This window comes from Vulpes lagopus, chromosome 1 (genome assembly GCF_018345385.1).
Source record: "Vulpes lagopus strain Blue_001 chromosome 1, ASM1834538v1, whole genome shotgun sequence".
Taxonomy (NCBI): Eukaryota; Metazoa; Chordata; class Mammalia; order Carnivora; family Canidae; genus Vulpes; species Vulpes lagopus.
Genome location: NC_054824.1, coordinates 7,977,999 through 7,999,613, shown reverse-complemented (window position 1 = coordinate 7,999,613; position 21,615 = coordinate 7,977,999).

Sequence of the window (21,615 nt, the reverse complement as noted above, 5' to 3'; positions counted from 1 at the left end):
CTGCCCCCAGCTCACTCAAGCTTGTCTTTGTTGCCCTTCACTCTGGGCTTTACCACCTCCTAATACCTTTAAGCCATACTGGGTACTCAGCACAGCCAATACAAAATCAGGGACAGACCCCCTACCCTTTCCCACACAAGGGCTCCCACAGTCTGTGGGGTCCTCTTCAAGCTGGTAATACTCAGTCTTGTCCGAGTAAAGCCATGTGCTAAAGACACCAGAGGTTGGAGAGGGGGGGAAGGTGATGGAATAAAGTGAAAAATCACTCCTGTCCAAGGAAAGAGTGACTCATTCAAGTTCTCTTGGGCCTAAAACATGGTTCCTTTCAGGTGGGGCCTCCTTTCTTTGTGGCTCTGGGCCTGTGGCCTTGGCTGATATTCAGGGATTGACTTAGTGGAAATATTTGTCTCAAGGTCTGGCAGTTTGGGTAGCAGCAAGCCCAGAGACCCTCATCCCAGGGGCAGCGTCTGCTAACACAAGGCATGTGTTGACAGCTGGGAGAGCTGAGGGGGACGACAGCAGGGGCTTTCTCTTTGGTCACTAGGCCATAAATTCCAAGATGGTGGGGCACCGTCCTGTACGCTGCTGTATCTGTAGCATGTAACACGTGCCTGTTCTATACCAAGTAGTCAACAACTGCTGCTGATGAATAAAATAAACTAGAGGTTAAAGACAGTAACCTAATCTCAATATTAGTATAAGCTTTTAGACACTATTCCTTTTCTCTGAAAAAAGTGATTGACTTTGGATGTCTGTCATCAAAAAAAAAAATCCTAATTTGTTAAAATTGAAAGGATGATTTCTATTTCCTACCTTCTTCCTCCTTTATACTTTTAAAATATTATCTTCTTCAGATCACTTCTGCTTTGAGCCATGTTTGTTTGAAACTAATTAACTTTTTTAAAAAGATTTATTTATTTTAGAGAGAGAGAGCAAGAGCACGTCAGAGAGTGACTGTGCAGGGGAGGTAGAAGGGAGAGGTGGGCAGAGCCTTCATTTCACGACCCTGAGATCATGACCTAATCACGACCCGAGCCAAAATCAAGAGTCAGGCACCCAACTGACTAAGCCGCCCAGGCACCCTTGACCCCAATTTCTACGGAAAGACACATGTGCGTGTGTATGTGTGTGTGCACACACATATGTAAAGGAGAAAGGACATGGCAGGGGGCACAGCCAAGAATGATTACTTTTTAAAAAATTTTTCATTTAGATATATTGTTAAGGTTGCCTGTACTTTCAGTTTCTAGAATAAAATCATTAATTACCCGAGGCTCTGTCTCCCCTTATTTGGGGGAAGATCTCCAAGATGGGCCTCTTGGTTACTAAAACTTGAATCTCAATGCAGATGATACAGTCTGAAAATTTTCACTCTCTTTAACCAAAAAAACCCTTGGTGGGTGAATAAAAAGCAATTGGTTGATGAATTCCCCTTAAGAAGAACCAACTTTAGTGTGGACCATGTCTTTGATAAGCCCACCTAGGGTAGAAGCTAAACTCAAAAAAACTGGGTCTGGGCCAAGAGGAAGGAAGTGGAAGTAAAACAGCAAGTAACAGTAAAAACCACTCAAACTGGCTTAAAAATAAAGATCATGCATTGGCAGGGTGTCTAGTGAGCTATAGGTGAGGCTGATCCAATAGCTCAGTAATGTCACCAAAGAAATGATCTGAATCATCCTATGCCTGGCTCCCCTCATGGTCACAATATGGCTGCCAGTTGCTCTCAGGCTGCCATACTTTCCCACTGACATCCAACACAAGGGAGAGCCTCTCCTAGGACTTTTCCATGGAAGAGCTAGGAAGTTTCCCTCCTAGAGAAATGGATGCTAAACAACCAAAATCAGCAAGAAGCTACTGATTAGTAGGAGGTGGTGGTGGGGGGAGATGTGGAGAAGAGATGGTAGGCTGCTGTGCTTGGTGCCTGTGACCTTCACCGCTACAGCTCTCAGACACAGATCTTCAGGAAAGACCACAGAATCGTGAAGTGCTTGATGTGGTTGGATTTCTTGTAGAAACTGTTGAAGAGGCTGAGTTGCGCATCCTGGGGCGACGCAGGTGAAACCAAAGAGCTCATGAGAAGCCAGGGCCAAGACCAAAGGGATTTAGAAACTATCGAGCCTGGGGGAATGGGTAGCCATAACCAGGAGGACTCTGGACCTTTCCCGGGTTGTGAAAATCAGGAATTTGTAGGGCGGAAAGGCAGCCAGCTGACCAAGGGGCTAGAGTTATGGAAGTTGGGTGTGTATTTAGCTGTACTGTATCCTTTAATAAAGATGAGGGGTCTTCTGGAGAGGAGGGCTTGACTGGAATTGGTATTCTCCAGATGAGTTATTCGAGAGAATACTGTGATTGCCTTAATGGGGCTCTGCGGTCTGCCCCTTGGCTCATGTGGGTGTATGTGCCATGCGTGGTATGGTGTGGGGTAGGAGTTAAGAGCCAGGCTCTGCCTGAAGGGAATTGTGGGAGGGGCATTTGTGCCCTCTAGGACCAAGTTGGGCCTAAAGGCAAGCCTTGGGAAAATGGCCAGGGGGGACCTGAAGGAGCTGGTAAGTGAGCATCACACAGCTTGGGGCTCAAGGGACATGGAGGGGACTTAGGGCACAAGAGGACATAGCAGCATCATCTAAAGATGGGCCCTTTACTGACCTTCCAGGGACTGAGCCCAGGAATGACCTCTTTGGACTAAGAACCAAACTCAGAGAGTTTGGGGGGACTGTCTGGAGAGACAGAACCCATTTTCCCAGATCGTTGGAAGGGGTAGAGCCCATAGATGAACATTCAAGAGATAGAAATGGCAAAAATGAAAAGAAAATTTAACAAGAAATGTACAAGTTTTATGTGAAGCTTAGTGGCTCAGAGCAGGGATATTGGCTCAACCATGTCTGTGACAGTGGTCAAGAACCTCAAATAAATACCAGGGGTGGTAAGAGAAACATGAGGTCAGGTCTGGCTCATCCTTAATTCTTCCCCAGTGTCCTCTAAGGCTTGGATCAGGAGTATTTGAAGATGGACAAATCATCACAGGGCAGTTGGTAGTCGTGCTTCATTCCAGAATAGAGGGTGAAGAGAAATTCCAGAATGACAGTTATGAATGGACGTAGTGAATTGTCCATCCTTGAGGAATGTCTCTAAAGGAAAAAAATAAAATGAGGAAATAAGGCTAATGTTTGAGCATAATGAAAGCGTTACAGTGCTGGTGGATAATTTGGGGATAAATTTAAATTAAAAAAATAAAGGTACTTGGAAAACCAAGTGACAAATAAAAAAAGAGAATTGTTAACTCAGAGAAAGAGAAACATAACTGTAGTATACCATATAGCTGAATTCTAAATAACATACACATTTTCAAAGTAATATTATTACTAGGTATTGATTTCACTAAAAATTACGCCATAACTTTTTTGGGAGCATGGAGCGAGGAAAAGGGGAGATGAGATTTTCAACCAAGCCCACACGTTCCAAAGTAAGGAATCACTATCTAAAACAAAAAAATAAGCAAGAAAAGGCAATATATACAGGTTAATTAGGAATTCAGAGGCAAATACCAGAAGCAACAGCCAAAACCATGGTTGTCATTAGAGAGAAGGGATGCAGGAACAGGAGACAACTATTTTTGATATAAATCTTACAGAACTATTTCCCTTTTTAATCTTTCTCAATAGATACATACACACACAGATATATGCATACATAATTTTGATCATAAAAAGTATTAAATAAAACATTTTAAGCACTCTCTTTACAATAAAAAGCAATCATTGATCCTCTACCCCTTAGAGTGGAAGAGTTCACAAAAAGCATGAACATGATATTTTTTTCACCTAAGGAGAGTTGTCATTTTTTAAAAACATTTCGTAAAATCCGATCATAAATTAAAATAAAAATTGTAAACAAAGTTCTAAAAAAATGTAAACCTAATTTTATGGCTTTTTTGCTCATAATAAAATGCCGGGCAGCCCGGGTGGCTCAGCGGTTTAACACTGCCTTCAGCCCAGGACGTGATCCTAGAGACCCAGGGTCAAGTCCCACGTCAGGCTCCCTGCATGGAGCCTGCTTCTCCCTCTGCCTGTGTCTCTGCCTCTCTTTCTCTCTGTGTCTCTCATGAATAAATAAATAAAATCTTTAAAAAAATAGCAATGTTATTATAAAGTCTTTTTTTAAAAAAGATTTTATTTATTTATTCATAAGGGACACAGAGAGAGAGGCAGAGACGCAGGCAGAGGGAGAAGCAGGCTCCCCATGGAGAGCCTGATGTGGGACTCGATCCCTGGATCCCGGGATCACGCCCCGAGCTGAAAGGAGACACTGAACCACTGAGCCACCCAGGTGTCCCTGTTATTATAGATTTTTTATGAAGATACTTAAGCCATTACTCTCTAGTCGAATTTTGGACTTTTTTCTTGGAGACATCCTGAAATAGTGCCTGCCATATGGTCGCACTCAATAAATGTTTGTTAATGATCATGAATGGATGAGAAATGCTAATTTGTTACGCACTTGTGAACATCTAATATCCTAGCTTGAACTCTGAATGAGTGGGAGAGAGTTCCTTGGAAGCAGAGGCTGTCAGATTGATCGCTGGGTCCTGATCGGAGACAAATAACATGAGCCACTATGTGCCGAGCACACACATCTAATCATAAGCAGAGATTTTATAATAAATATGGCATTTTTGAGCCATCTAGATAGCATATCAGATGCTCACAGAATCTTGACTTCTGAATGTCCTTCTCCTAACTCATAGGTGAAGTGACAGGGAATCTTGACTCCTCCGTTCATTCCACAAATAGTACTGAACGCCTTCTGAGTGTCAGGCACTATTCTAGGCTCAGCTTAAGAAATAGACCACAGGGGCCCCCGGGGGGCTCAGTGGGTTAGGCATCTGCCTTCGGTTCAGGTCATGATCCCAGGGTCCTGGGATGGAGCCCAGCATTGGGTTCCCATGTTGGGTTCCCTGCTCAGCAGAGAGTCTGCTTCTCTCTCCCTCTCTCTCTGCTTCTCCTCCCACTTGTGCTCTCTCTCTCTCTCTCTCTCTCTCTCAAATAAATAAAATCTGAAAGAAGAATGAAAGGAAGAGGGACACCTGGGTGGCTCAGTGGTTGGGCATCTGCCTTCCGCCCAGGGCATGATCCTGGAGACTCAGGATCGAGTCCCACATCGGGCTTCCTGCATGGGGCCTGCTTCTCCCTCTGCCTCTGCCAATGTCTCTGCCTCTCTTTCTGTGGGTCTCTCATAAATAAATAAATAAATAAACAAACAAATAAATAAATAAATAAAATCTTTAAAAAAATGAAAGAAAGAAAGAAGAAAGAAAGAAAGAGACCAAAATGTCTACACTCAGGGAGCTTACTTTCTCTTGTAGGAAGACAGACAATAAGCAAGATAAATAAGTGAAATATTTAAAATATTTATCACGTTAAATAGGGGTGAGTACTAAGGAGAAACATCTGAGCAGGAAAGAGAGCTAGAGAGGGTCAGGGTCATGGTGCCCGGAGGAGTGTTGTGATTAAAATGAGAGCAGCCAGAGGAGTCGGCTGGAGGTGAAGGTGTGCTGAGGCCTAAAAGCAGCGAGGGGCGCAGGGCCCAGTGAGAGGCAGCTCCCGCACCCCAAGGCCCGGGGAAAGAGGGTGAGCGGGTGCCGTCCTGGGAGAGCCTCCCTCACCCGCTGCATGTCGGCAGGAGAAGCACCGCCTGGGCCCCTCCGACGGGGCGCGGGGAAGTCAGCCTGAAGAAAGGAGGTGAAGATCTTCAAGACGGATTCACTTGCTCTCCTCTGGACTTCTGTGATGTTATCGGAGAAACGTCCCGCTCCATCTATCCGCTCAATCCCCAAACACGCCGTCTCCTTCCCGCTCCCCTTACATAGCATCACACAGTGGAGTCAAGGAGCATCTGCATTGATCAGTGTCAATACTTTTTTTTTTTTTATAAATTTATTTTTTATTGGTGTTCAATTTGCCAACATATAGAATAACACCCAGCGCTCATCCCGTCAAGTGCCCAACAATACTTAGTAGTTTAAAATGTAGAGTGGGGACGCCTGGGTGGCTCAGTGGTTGAGCTTCTGCCTTTGGCTCAGGGCGTGATTCCAGGATCTGGGATCGAGTCCCACATTGGGTTCCCTGCATGGAGCCTGCTTCTCCCTCTGCCTGCGTCTCTGCCTCTCTCTGTGTCTCTCATGAATAAATAAATAAAATCATAAGTAAGTAAGTAAATAAATAAATAAAATGTAGAGTGGTAGTCATCACCTTTTTTTGTTTGGAGATGCAATTGACTTATAACATTGTGTATTTTTTTTTTAATTTAAAGATTTTATTTATTCATGAGAGACACAGAGAGACAGAGAGGTAGAGACACAGGCAGAGGGTGAGTGAAGCAGGCTCCACGCAGGGAGCCTAACATAGGACTCCATCCTGGGTCTCCAGGATCACACCCTCGGCTGAAGGTGGCGCTAAACCGCCGTGCCACCCGGGCTCCCCTTAAATTTGTGTAAATTTAAGGCACACAACATGTTGACTTGATACATTTATATATTTCCAAAATGATCACCACCAGAGCTTTAGCTAAAGCCTCTATCACTTCAGATAGTTGTTATTTCTCCTCCTTCTTCTTTTTAAGTTTTAATTTATTTATTCATGAGAGAGAGAGAGAGAGGCAGAGACACAGGCAGAGGGAGAGGGAGAAGCAGGCTCTAAGCAGGGAGTCTGATGTGGGACTCGATCCCGGGACTCCAAGATCATGCCCTGGGCCAAAGGCAGGCACTAAACCGCTGAGCCACCCAGGGATCCCTTCTTTCTTCTTTTCCTTCTCCTTCTCCTTCTCCTTCTCCTTCTTCTCCTTCTTCTTCTTTTCTTCTTTCTCCTCCTCCTCCTCCTTCTTCTTTTGAGGTGAGAACATTTAAGACCTAGTCTCTTAGCAACTTTGAAGTTCCCTTTCTAAAAAGCCACTATTGTTTCCGTTTTTATTCTACAGGGGGCCCAAGCTGTAAATCAGCCAACTAACACTAATCCAGAGCTGCTGTGTGTCAGACTGGGCCAGGCAAAACAAATAAATAAACACACCTCTCGATCACGGACCGCACAGTCGCAGACACCAGCAAAAACACTTCTTTACACCTGTGCTCTCAGGCCGGATTGCTTGGATTCAGACCTTGACTCTGACTCATTAGGTGAGGAACCTTTGTCAGATTACTTAACTTCTGCGGGCTTCAGCTCCCACATTTGTAAAATGGGAATAAAATAGGTTACTTGTTGGGTTAACATAAATGAATGTTTAAAGTGCCCACGAGAGTACCTGGGATGTCATAAGCTCCCCATAGATGTTAGCTTTTAAAATGACATAAAGAGCTTATAATAATTTTTAAGACATTTATAACATCGAGTTTTCACAGAGGTCCTGGGACACAGCTAACACTTACAGTCTGATCTGAGCAATTCGATAAATCCTTCCTCCTCCACGTCTCTGTTTGCATCCACTGATGTACACAGGGACATAGGACTCAGCGGGGGGGTGGGGGGTGAGTGGGTGGTAGGAAGTTTTCCATTTTCTTCAATTTCATTAATTTAGGCTCTTAATTGCTTCCTTCCTTTCTTCTGCTCGTTTTGGGTTTAACTACACTTCTTTTCCTAGTTCCTTGGAGTAGAAGCTTAGACTATTGATTGGAGACATTGCTTCTTCTCTAATATAAACATCTTAAAAGTGCCATGCTTTGTCCTCTTGGCATTACTTTAGCTGCAACCCACAAATTAGATATAATAAATTTTCCCTCTTATTTTGTATTCAGAGTATTTTTGAGTTTTCTTGAGGTTTCTTTTTTCAGTCCATAGATTATATAAAAGTGTATTGTTTAATTTCTGATTATTTGGGGGATTTTCTAGGTATCTTACAGTTATTGATTTCTAGTTTAATTCCATTATGCTCCAAGAACATACTTTGTGAGTTTTTTTCTTTCTTTCTCCCTTCCTCCCTTCCTTCCTTCCTTCCTTCTCTCCTTCCTTCCTTTCTTCTTCTTCTTCTTCTTCTTCTTTCTTTCTTTCTTTCTTTCTTTCTTTCTTTCTTTCTTTCTTTCTTCTTTCTTTCTTTCTTTCTTCTTTCTTTCTTTCTTTTTAAACCATTTGCCTGCCCTCTGCCCGTGAGCCCAGCAGGAGTGCCCTGTACACTCTCTGAGCAGCACCACCACTCTTGTCCACAGGCTGCACCTCCAGAAGCCAAGAGGAGACAAATCATAAGAGACTCTTAACCACAGGAAACAAACTGAGGGTCGTTGGAGGGGAGAGGGACGGTTGGATGGGGTAACTAGGGGATGGGCATTAAGGAGGGCACGTGATATACTGAGCACTGGGTGTTATATACAACTGATGAATCACCGACCTCTACCTCTGAAATTAAAAATACACTATATCTTAATTAATTGAATTTAAATAAAATAAAATAAATTAATAAATGTTTGTTATCATTTCCTTTATGGGCCAGCAAATGATCTATCTTGATGACTATCCTGTGTGCAATTGAAAAGAATGTGGGGACGCCTGGGTGGCTCAGTGGTTGAGCATCTACCTTCAGCTCAGGTGTGATCCTGGAATCTCAGGATCGAGTCCCACATCGGGCTTCCCGCAGGGAGCCTGCTTCTCCTTCTGCCTATGTCTCTGCCTCTCTGTGTCTCTCATGAATAAATAAATGAAATCTAAAAAAAAAATATGTATTCTATTGTTGAGTACAGTATTCAGTAAATGTCACTTAGATCAAGTTGGTTAATGATATTATTCGTATCTTCTATGTCTACTGATTTTGCCTCCTTTTTCCATGAATCATTGATGTCTCCATCTCTAATGAGATTTGTCTCTTTCTCCTTTCAGTTCTGGCAGTTTTTGCTTTATGGGTTTTTTAGCACTGTTGCTAGGGATGTGTGCATTTAGGATTGTTAGGTCTTTTTGGAGGATTAATCTCTTTATCATTATACAATGTCACCATTTATCCTTGAAAATATTCCCTATTGTGAAGTCTACTTTTTCAAATATTAATATAATACAGCAACTCCAGCTTTCTTTGATGTTTGCCTAGTATTTATTTTTCATTCTTTTTAGCCATAATCTATGTTTTTATATTTTAAGTGAGACAATATCAAATGGTCTAATATAAATGCAATTGGAATACCAGAAGGAGAAGAAAGAATGAGGCAGAAGAAATATTAGAAGAACCAATGACAGACACCCAAACTTCATGACAGACACCAAACCACAAATCCAAGAAGCTCAGAAACATCAAGCAGAAAACAAACAAAAAATGACACCTAGGTATATCACTTTTAAACTGCTGAAAACAAAATATTAAAAGGAAACCTGGAAGGCAGCCAAAGAAAAGAGGCATATTACATTCCCCGAGGGAGGCAGGAGACTCTCAGAGAGTCATCAGAAGCATCATTCTCATTTTCTTTAGAAATCATCAATCCAAAAATTAAAAAGAAAAAGGAAATCTAGAATTGCCTTCACCAAACTCAGGGCAGCCTATTTTGTAGCAATCTTAAAACTTTCAAGAGCATGCCCTTTGACCACCAGGTGTTCCAAAGTCCAGAGAAGTGCGTAATTCAAATTGGGCCAGGAAAACAACTCCCTCTACACACAGAATTGTTTCTGCCACTAACTTCTTCAACCTGCCTCCTCCACCCACAGACCCTGCTAGTGATGTTTGTGCTGTTGTCCCCAGCACTGGGGACATTGCAAAGGGAGATTGTAGAAAAGCAGTACACTCCTAGGCACACTCAACTCCAGGGAAGAAGGAGACTGAACATATTGCCAGGTGGGGATGACCCATCCAAACTTTCAGAAATGGCCTGGAGGCAGGGGTGCAGGGGGAGGGGGGGAACAGAGGACTTTGTCACACCCTGCTTTCACAAGCATTAGAGAGACCATTAATACAGAGATTGGCAGATATGACACCGGGCTGCTGGCAATGTCCTCTTGACCGGCTTTGACACCTGTACCTTGGTTTTTCTGTTCCTGAGAGAGAGAAAAAAACCAAAGTGACAGGGAAAAAAACAAAAAAGAAAAGAAACCAACAATAATAGCAAACCAAGTAGGAGACACTGTCAGGACACGGTATCAGAATGAAATGAGTATGGGCTTGCTAAAGGAAAGCTAGATGTATGATGGTAAAACAGAGGAAACTGGAAAATAAACTGTAAACCATGACACAGAATAATTAAACGATGGGAAACAGATGTGAGTGTGTCAGGAGGAGAAGAAGGAATGAAAAGCAGAAAGAAAATACAAATTGGCTATGGGAGGGCAAGCAGGTCTTGTGGCACGGGGTTGACTCACACTTGCATGATAGATAGGTGTCGCAGCCAGAGGGTGCCATGGATGGAAGGCAGAGGAAGGGACGCGTTGGTGCCCGTGGACGCAGGCGATCAAGTTTAATAGGCTTCTACTAGCAATCTCTTTTTTCCTTACACACACTGAGAAAAAATCATTAATGTGCTCACAACGTAGCAAGAAGCTGATGATTAAAATGATTTGCAGGTACTGATTGAGTGGCCACAAGCCTCAAATGTCCTTAGAGCTGTGCAGGAGGGTGTTAAGCCCCCAGCTGCTCCTGCGGCTCTCAGCTGGATCAAGGCTCCCCCACTTTGCTAAATAACTTGATTTTTAAGGACAGAATCTAATCCATTTTCCAAAAGTCTACCTCTGAGGCCCCAAACTGCCCGGGCAGCCAGGGCACGGGGGACTCCCTCCCTGCAGTCAATTCTCCATCCCCTATGTTCACATGCCAAATTCCGCGCCTCCAACACACTCTATGGAGAGACTATGAAACCATATCCCCAACACAGTGACTCGGAGGATCTCACTTTGGCAAAAAGGATCATCTGAAATTAGGCTTGGGGGAGGGGGTCAAAAAAATTTGTCTGGGGATCCCTGGGTGGCGCAGCGGTTTGGCGCCTGCCTTTGGCCCAGGGCGCGATCCGGAAGACCCTGGATCGAATCCCACGTCGGGCTCCCGGTGCATGGAGCCTGCTTCTTCCTCTGCCTGTGTCTCTGCCTCTCTCTCTCTCTGTGACTATCATAAAAAAAAAAAAAAAAAAAAAATTAAAAAAAAAAAATTAAAAAAAAAAAAATTTGTCTGAACACAGCAGGACATGATGACCCCGACTACCAAGTTAGTGTTGTTGAAGGCTGAACACTGTCCCACGGGCCGGACACGATGGGAGACCGCAGGTGCTAGTAGCTCAGCAGCTCTTGGTAAGGGGATGGTTCCCTGGAAATGACAGAATGATTGAGTCTTTCTTCTCCATGGAATCGATGGAGGGACTGAGATTTTCTCACTCACTTACATGATTTCCTATTACTAAGCAGAATATTAAAATCTTATGAGAGGGGCCCTGGGTGGCTCAGTGGGTTAAGCGTCCGACTCTTGATTTCGGCTCAGGTCATGGTCTCAGGGTCAGGAGATGAAGCCCTGTGATGGGCTGCACACTGGATGTGGAGCCTGCTTAAGAATTTCTCTCTCCCTCTCCCTTTGCCTCTCTCCTCCTCCACTTGTGCTTGCTCTCTCTCTCCTTTTTTTTAAAAAGACAGATCTACTATGATTGTGTGGGGTTTTTTTTTTAAAGATTTATTTATTTGACAAAGAATGAGAGAGAGAGAGAGAGAGAGAGAGCACATAGGGGGAGCTGCAGAGGGAGAAGGAGAAGCAGACTCCCTGCTGTGCAGGGAGCCCCACGTGGGACTTGATCCCAGGACTCTGGGATCACGATCCAAGCCAAAGGCAGATGCCCAACCTACTGAGCCACCCAGATGCCCCATCTCTCTTTCTTTGTCTCTTAAAAAAAAAACAAACTTATGAGAATGATAAGTTTGAAACTCTTCAGTGACTGTGCTCCCTCAGAGAGGAATAGGCAAGGTATTATTTTGAATCCTCAGATTTCAATTGTCTGTGACAGAACATTAGAGTTTTATTGTCGGAGTAAGGGGATACGGTGCAGGAAGGCAGGGTTTTATGAGACCCAAATTACTACGAACATTTACCACACATGTTATTACATTTTTACCTCAAACCCTCCAAATGCCTTCCCTTGTTTTTGTTTCCTGGACCAATTCCCAGTTCCCCAGTGAACTCGGGTGCCACATGGGTTGGACAAGTCTGTGGAGAATGCTCTGCTCACACAGGCCTGTTCCCACCTACAGGGAGAGAAGGCAAGTGGCCCCCTGCCCTGGTGAAGAGAAAGGACCCCTCCCTGAGGAAAGTGTCTCTCCCTACCAGGAGCTCAGCTGGCCTCTCAGACAGCTTTAGGTGTCCAACAGGAACGGCGAGCTCTCCCATGAAGTCAGCACTTCCTGGTTCTAGAAGCTTCTTGACCAAAGCTCCAGCCTGACAGCCAAGTTCCAGTCTATGGAGGTGTTGATGGGAATCCCTCAAAGAGTCATCTCTCAGATACCAATGGATTGCACCTTCCCTCATCAGGGTCTCCTTGGTGTATGGGTTGACTTGTGTCCCCCTCCCCCAACCACCACCAAAAAAGATACGTAGAAATCCTCAGCGCCTGGTACCTCAGAACAGGACCTTATTTGAAATAGGGTCTTTACAGAGGTCGCTAGGGTGGACTCTAATCCGATACGACTGGTGTCCTTATTAAAAGGAGAAATTTGGACAAAGAGACACACATATATGTAGAGAGAAAACAAAACGTGAAGAGACACATCTACAAGCCAAGAAGAGATGCTGGATCTCCTTCACGGCCCTCGGAAGGAAACAACCTGCTGACACCTTGATTCTGGAAATCCAGCCTCCAGAGCCCTGAGACGATGCGCTTCTGCTGCCTAAGCCCTCCAGGTTGTGGTACTTCGTCCCAGCCCGTCCCAGGAAACTGATGTTCTTGGCTCCGTGTCCTCCAAGACCCAGGAGGTCAGGCCCAAGGGACAGCATATGTACATCTGAGGCCGTCTGGTTCTGGATGTCATTCCACAGTGGATTAAGGGAAAATGAGCTCGACAAGGGCCAAGCAGTGTTACCAGGAATATTGTTAAGGGCTTTGGTCCCTTACAGGGCATGGAGTCTCTTGATCCAAAGTCTAAACGTAGTGGACACATAGACTGTGTGTATGTGTATGTGTCCCGTAGGAGAGTGGGTGTGAGAAATGGTGACCCAGAAGGAAGGTCCCCAGCAGATCCCTCAGGGCCTCGTTCCAGGTGGCGTACAGATGTTGTCATGATTTCCATAATCTGCCCCAGCGAATAGTTCCTCTTCAGCTTGGACTCCAGTCCAAAAGCAAACCTCTCTGCCCAAAGAGCAAAAATACAGATTTGCCCATAAAAATAAGTTAACATAAAAACACGAAGTTCCTTGAAAAGAAAGGCTCCATAGACGTAAAGGGCAGCGGCTTTAGCTGAATGAATGCCGTGATGAAAAGGATAAGTGGCTTCTTTTTCAAATCTGCTAAGAAAGCTGATGGCTGGGGGGGGGGGGGGGGGGGAGCGGGGAGGGGGAGTGTACTTGTGTTCCACTGAAACAAAAGAGAGAAGTCAGAATTTTAAAAACTATATATATTCATAAATGAATATGAATATTCACATATATGTATAAGTATTGCCCCAAATACATAAGAATGTGTCAAATATCGCACAGGACATGCACATACGAAATAATTTGCTGTTTATCCGAAATGCAAATGTACCTGGGTGTCCTTTCCGTGGGTGCGGCGCACCTGGCACCCCCGCTCCCGGTGCCCCAGCAAGTCCCAAACAGCTGAGCTGGGTGTGCAGCAGGGCCTAAGGAGGCCAAGGTGCACCCTTAGGTGAGGGTAGCTCCCCACTGGGCTCTGGCGGGGGGGCCAGCAGAGCGAGGTTTCCCCGACGTGTCCCCTGGAGGCCGCAGCTGGCTCGCCCAATGGCCTGAGCACCTGCACCGGGGCCTTGGTGGGGGCAGAGTCTTGAGGGAGCTAGTGAGTGCCTCCGTGGGGCGGGGAAGAAGGAAAAGTGACCCTTCCCCTCCACCCCGAAGGCACCTCTTTCAGTGTCTTCACGGACTCGGACATCACAGCCAAACCTCCCCCGAAGCACCCACCTCGCTGGTCACCCAGTTCTGGGTCCAAACTAAGGCCACACTTGGGTGTCCCCCAGGGAAGAGCCTCATTGCTCCCGAGCGCATCTCGGCGGCTGGTCTGCAGGTGTTGGGCAGCTTTGTGCCCCGCCTGCTGGGTCATCTGGGGCATCTGTGACAGGGGAGTCCCATCTTTTCAAACATAGGACTTGCCAAGCCTGCCCGACCACCCTGGAGATTTGGGACTCTCCAGCCTCCACAGTCATGTGAGCCTGAGAATCAACTATAAACCCCTCAAAATAAATCTATAGACAGGGAGCTAGGTACAGATACAGGTTTATCAATATATAGATAAAGGCTTACGAAGAGGGTATAGGTGTAGGTGCATTCTCTGGGGTGTATCTCCCAGAGGACTGTGACCCAGGCTGTATCCCCAGCTCAGGCCAGACCCATCACTCGCCTACCTCACGTGGTACCAGCAATACCCCTCTTCTGTCTTTCCTCTCCAGCAGATGATTTCCTTTGGCACAGAACACACTGTTGTTTTCATCTCTTAAAAAGTCTTGTTTTGGAAATCTTTCTTAGAAGTTCTCTTCCAGCTCCCATTCCATTTCTCTGATCCTCTCGGCAACAACATTCTTCTGGAGAGTTGTCTGTGTTCTCTGTTCCCAATTTCTCTCATCCCATCCTCTGTCTGCCTTTTCATTGTGAGATTGACACATATACAAAAAAGTGGAGTGTATGTGTATGTGGGGGGGGGGGGGGTTAAAAACAAAAGCATAAAGCTTATTGATTTATCCACAACGAACACCCTTGCTATCACCATCCAGGTCAAGAAGCGGCACATTATTCGCAAGCGCACAGAAGCCTTCCTTGTGCTGCTCCCACTTCCTACCCGGTTCTGCCCCGAAAGGTAACCATCATCCTGACTTTTTTAAAAAAAATATTTTATTTATTTATTCATGAGAGAGAGAGAGAGAGGCAGAGACACAGGCAGAGGGAGAAGCAGGCTCCATGCAGGGAGCCCGATGCAGGACTGGATCTCGGGACTCCAGGATCACGCCCTGCCCCGAAGGCAGGCGCTAAACCGCTGAGCCACCCAGGGATCCCAATTTTACCCATTTCGTGAGCTTTAAATAATGGGATAATTTTAAAAATGTCTTCTATGATTGTTTTTTTTCACTCAGTATTGTGTTTGGTAAAATTCACCCATGTTGACATATGTAACTGCATTTCATTTGTTTTCATTACTTTGTACCATTCCGTTGCATTAGTTATCTATTGCTGTGTAACAAATTACCCCAAAGCTTAGCAGTGGAAACCAACATTTATTGTATCACCTACGTTCTGGGAGTCCGGAATCATTTGCAGTTTTGCCGGGTGTCCTGGCTCACAGTCTCTCAAGTCTTTGCAGTCGAGCTGTTGCCTGAGGCTATAATCTTGGACGCCTTCACTAGGGCTGGAGGATCCACTTCCAAATCCACTCACATGGCTGTTGACGAGAGAGTAGATCCTTCCTGAGTAGATCCTTCCCGTGTTGGCTCGTGACGTAGATTGCCCAGAGCAAATAGTCCAAGAGAAAGCATGGGAGTGAGAGCTCTCACAGTGGAAGCTGCAATGTTTTTTATAACCTGATCTCAGAAGTGATACACCATCACTGTTGCCGTTCCCTATTGATCACAGACCAAGCTGGTCCCGCGTGGGAGGGGACCAGGCCAGGACGGGAGCACCAGGGGCAGGGATCATTGGGCACCATGTTGGAGGCTGCCCATCACAACCTTTGTATAAACACAGAAAACGTATTTATCCATTCTTTTTTTTTTTAAGATTTTTATTTATTTATTCATGAAAGACACACACAGAGGTAGAGACACAGGCAGAGGGAGGAGCAGGCTCCACACACGGAGTCCGACATGGGACTCGATCCTGGGACTCCAGGATCACGCCCTGGGCAGAAGGCAGGCGCTTAAACTGCTGAGTCATCCAGGCTGCCCTGTATTTATCCATTCTATTATCAATCCACATCTGGGTTGTTTCTAGTTTGGGACTGTTAGGAATAGAGCTTCTATGGACATTCTTAATACGTGTCTATTGGTGCAGATCTGCATACGTTTCTGTCGGGTAAATACCTGAAAGTATAATGACTACATCCCTGCCCAGGCATAACTTCAACTTTAGTAACTAACGGCACACCGTTTCACAAAGTAGTCTACAAATTTCCAGCTTTACCAGGAACAGATGAGATTCCAAGGGGCCATGTGTCCACCAGTGGGTGTTGCCAATCTCTTCAACTTCTGCGTTCTGGTGAACGTGTAGTGATATCTCACTGTGGTTTCAATTTGCAATTCCTGGATGGATGAAGAACCTGAACGGCTGGATTTTCATGTATTTGTTTCACCCTGATGATATGGTATTTTGCAAAGTATAGGAGACACGGAGACACGGCACTCAGGTCCTCCTTCGAGGAAGGTCGTGCTGCCTAGCGGCAGAGAGCGTGCGTGGTCTGCAGAGAGCCTCCAGCCAACATTTTCTTCAGGGTTGGCCTTGATACGGAGACGCCCGCCCCTTGTCAAGGCCATGCCCCTCCTGAGGAGCCCATGCTCCTCACTGAGCAAGGCAGGACTCTGAAGACACAGCTTTTCAGCCTGACATGGGACGTACTAAGGAGCAATATTCCCTCTGGAGCACCCCCTAGCACGGCCCAGGCTTTGCTAGGCCTCCATCACGGCTCAGCTCCTTTCTCTGCCCCATCCTGCTCCCTCCCTCTTTGGCTCGCAATAAACATCTTGGTTCTTAATAAATATCTGGCACCACAAACCCCTTCTCAGTGTCTGTTTCTTAAAGACTCGATCCTCACAAAGTGTCACAATCGGTGACACCAAGTGTCTTTTTAAGCCTATTGCCAATTTTCCCATTGTCTCTTTTTTTCCTTACCAGTTTGTAGGAGTCTTTTGTTTAGTATGGATTTGAGTGTTTTGTCAGTTATGTGTGTGGTGAATATCTTGTCCCACTCGAGGGCTCCCGGTTTTTCTTTCCTTATTGTGTCTTTGAAGAACAAAAGTCCTTCATTTGGATGTAATTTAATTTCTCCATTTTTTTTTCCTTTTTCGACATGCTCTTTGTATCCTACCCTAAGGTCATAAATATCTCCCATATTCTAAAAGCTTTTATTGTTTTGCTTTGCAAATTTAGACTTCCAAGCCACCTGGAATTAATTGCTGCATAAGGGATGAGACAGGGGCCACGCATCGGGTATTCCCTCCCCCGCCCCACCCCATGGGTATCCTATGATCCCAGCACCGTATTTTGAAAATGTCCTTCCTTTCTTCGCTGTCCTGCAACGCCAACTTGTCACGCACACCAGGTGTGTGAGTCTGTCCACATGTGCGGGTCTGTCTCTGGATTTCCATTCTGTATCGCTGGCCTTCTGCTTTTCTCCTAATATCACACTGTCCTAATTCCCATTCTCTCTCAAGCCCACCTGGAACAGGGCTTTGTCTCTGATTGTGCTCTAAGGGGATCAGCAACACCCTGCCCAGCCAACGCCAGTGTTCACCTTACTTGCCCTCTCAGCAGCAGGTGACACCCATGGTCCTTCTCCTGGCACAGTGTCTTCCAGGTCACCACACTCTTGGTTTTCCTGCTGCCACACCTCGTGCTCCTTCACTGCCTCCCTTGTCCTACCATTGCCTCTCCCTCCCCAGCCTGGTAATGTCAACCCCCCTCAGGGCCCAGACCTCTGCTTTTACTTCTTTGGGGATCTCATTCAGCATGCTAATGCCATTTAAACCCCAAATTATATTCCTAACTAGACTTTGTTCACAAACTCCAGACCCCTATACCCAGCTGCCTCCCCTAACTTCTCTCCATTTGAAGAATTTTAAACTAACATATCCAAGCAGGATGACTCATCTTTCCCCCCAGATCTGTTCCACATCTTCCCTTTACCTTCTCAGCTGACGGCACCTCCATCCTTCCACTTGCTCAGGCACATTCTTAGCAGCTTCCTTCCCCCTCTCTTTCTCTCATAACAGCACGTCCAGTTCATTAGGAAATCTTGCTGGGTTTACCTTCAAATGCGTACAGCCCAAATCCAAACCCTGCACCCTACCTCCACAGCTGTCCCCCCGTCAGACCCTCCGTAGGGACAAAGGCACAGCACCAATCGCCTTGAAACAAGGTAAAAACTCCAGGGAGATTTCTGCAATCACCTTCGCACTGGGTCTTCCCTTTCCAACCCCTCTCCCTGTCGTCTGGTTTTCGTTTTGGTTTTAAACAACAGCCAGAGGGATCCTTTGGAGCCACAGGGAGATCTCATCACCCCCTGCTCCAGACGTGCGATGGCTCCCACTTCACCCGGAGTAGAGGCCCACGTGCTTCCCGGGGCGTGCACGGCCCAGCCTGCTGTGACTCGCTGCGTCTCCCCTGGTGGACTCGGATGGGGCCGCGGGCCTCGCGGGCGCTCTGCACGCACTGCCAGGCCGGGGCTCTGCCCCCGAGTACCTGCAAGGAGAACTTGTCACCCCTTCAAGGCCGGGCGTCGGCTTTGAGATGAAGCTCGTCTTGACCATGAAACCTGAACCTGCCCTCCCGCTACCTTCTTTACTTTACTCCTTTTGTCCACGACACTGACCGCGCGCACACGTACTATTTACATCGCTTATCTGTTTACTGGTCACTCTTTTCCCCCCTAGAGTGTCTGGCGGGGATCTTTTCCCGATTTTTCTGTTCTCTCTGTGTCCCAAGCACGGGGCTGGTGACGTGTACTGCTGGCCCTGACCCCTGGCCCTCCTGCAGCCCCAGGGCCCTGGAGCCGGGGCCTGCGAGGAACTGGGTGGTGGAGCTTCTGCTGGTAGCTCCGCCCTAGGAGGCCTGCGGTGCAGGTGGACGCTGGGCTGGGGGACGTGCGGCACCCTGTGCGGAAGGGGGCCTGCATGCCTGCTCTCGTCTGTCACCCCTGTGACAGGTGACAAGTTAACTTCTCTTCTTTCCCTCCCTCCCTCCTTTTTTTTTTTTTTTTAAGATACCAGCCATTTATTTGAGAGAAAGAGAGAGAGCACAAGCAGGCAGAGAGGCAGGCAGAGGAAGAAGGAGCAGCAGACCCCCTCCCTCGGGGCAGAGAGCCCCACATGGGGCTCGATCCCAGGACCCCAGGATCCCAGGAGCATGACCCCAGCAGAAGGCAGATGCTTAACCGACTGAGCCACCCAGGCCCCGGCCCCTGGGTCTTCCTTTCTCTGTCTCCCTCTCACACCAACCCTCTGTGCATGAAACTGCGAGTGCCATTTACTTCAGACTCCAGAGAGGGCATCTCATAAGTTTCCAGCACTTTCTGCACTTACCAGATTAAGCCTGATATCCCAGACTACAGCCCAGGGATTTCATTTCCAGTCCTCTATTCTAGCTCGCTTATGTGGGGCGTTGGCAGGCAGGTATTCTGTTCAATCAGGTTACGAGCACCCTAGGATCAAATGCAAAATAAACTTTACAAATCATACGGAGTGGAATGAAGGAAGGCTTTTTTTTTTAGGATTTTTTTTCTCCAAAAATTTCCTTTTTAACACACATTCAAAATGCTACTCAAAACTCAATTTTTAATATTACCAAACCCAAGCTCCTATCTGAAATGTGCTGCTCCTGACATGTCACTTAGTGAGATACCCTGTCATTAAGTCAGCAGACTTGAAAGATGTGGGGGCTTTCAGTGTATAAAGAAATAATGCTGTGAATCATAACACTACAGTTTCATCTCCAATTCTCAAAAGCATTTTGCTGAAAATCACATTAATCCTTATAATTTCCATGATAATAGGCCTAGAACAGTGTTTTGTGTGTAGAGGGTAGGGTAAGTGGGGCAAGGGCTCCTTGAGACGGTGGGAAAAGGAGTAACTGCAGAGTTCTGAACCAGGAGGGGCTTGTGGGGCATTCCTACACTTGGGCAACCCCCAAGACACTTGGAAGGGGGGTGCCTCGCCTCCCTTCAGCTGGGGCACCCCTCCTGGGGCTCCCCCTTCTATGTGTATGTTTTCACAGTAGGAGGAGAAATTTGGAAAGCGATGTACAGCACAGCCAGTGACTGAAAGTCCTAAGAATGTGGCAGAGAATCAAGAAATTAAAAAGCTGGAGAGAAATTAAGACAACACTATTAATTATACTGGAATATTATTTTAAAAGCTGGAGAAACTTTGGATGTGATGATAAAGTAGACTAATTTTGCAAAGATATAGATGCAGACTAATACATAGAAACGAAGGAGGCTATAGTTATCCTAGTAAGATTATTGGACGTCTCAAATGCAATTTGATCACAATTTTTAAAGTCTCTCATTGAATTTTAGTCACATGCCTAATTCTTGATCAAAATGTCTACCAGCAAATTTGATTACCCTCCCCATTCATCTGCATAATCCCTTGGGCAACTTTTTGTAGTCAAAACCAAAAATTAATCTTCCCTCCAAGGATGATCATAGGTGGCAGCACGTTTGCTCAGAGTATCTGAGAGGTTCCTCAGTTTTAACCAGAGGTCCAAAGACTTTCTCTAAATACAGGTACTATGTATTTTGAATTCCAACTTTGGAGAGACAGTTTTCCACGGAGAGCTCATGTTTCTGCATACCTTGTGAGCAGAGGCACAGACCTTTTGTCCAGGCTTTTTATGTTGATGTAGGAAACTCGCTTGGAAGACAGAGTATCTCCCTCTTGGACAGCTTTACTTGTATACCCTTTAAAGACTAGATCCAGAGCTACAAATTCCTCAGCTGTGATGCAAGCCTATTCCATGTACAGCATCTGGGCTGTTCTGCGTAGCTCCCACAGAGCTTGGGAGACAAGAGGAGCAGAGGGGGAACATGAAGCTCACGCAGCCTGTGGTGCCTCTGACCCGGGACTCCCCTGTCATTGGCTAACACCCACGACACGGTGGCAGGTTAACTTGTTAGCCTGCACACAGCCTAAGTCTCGGACCCTCCCTAGTTCTTGATACCAATCACTCCGCAAATTTAAATTTTACAGAATAAAAGAATTTTTTTTTTGTCCTAACTTCCTACCTCAAGCAAACGATCTAATACAATTCCAGCACAACGAATAAATATGGACTGTCTTCTGGAGTTTGTTGCAAAGGGATCTAGTAGTATTTCCAGCCAGAAAACTGAGAAGTAAATATAATGTATTAAAGGATACGTGTAAGAAAGACAAAGGTTAGATAGGGCCAAAAAAAAAAAAAAAGGAGTAAAGGGGAAGAAGGTAATTCTAGAGGGTGGAAATAGAAATAAATTACAAAGCGTGTCTTTTTGTTTCATCCCACAGGATAAATCATTCGTTACTAATGAAAATTATAGCCCTATCGCCCTCTACTGGAACCAGGCTGGAAACTGCAGGGAAATAGTTTTGAAGTTGATCTTTACGAAAACTGCTCACGTCTCTGTTATTTATTGTTACCGTTTTCCAGATTTTTTATTTTTATTTTTTTCGTTTTCCAGATTTTTAAAGCATAAACCTCAGGTGTCCAGAAAGATAAAACAACACAGCTTCCTTTGCATATGCAGCCTGACAGGGTTAATGCTGAACAACCTAGTGCCCAAGAGTG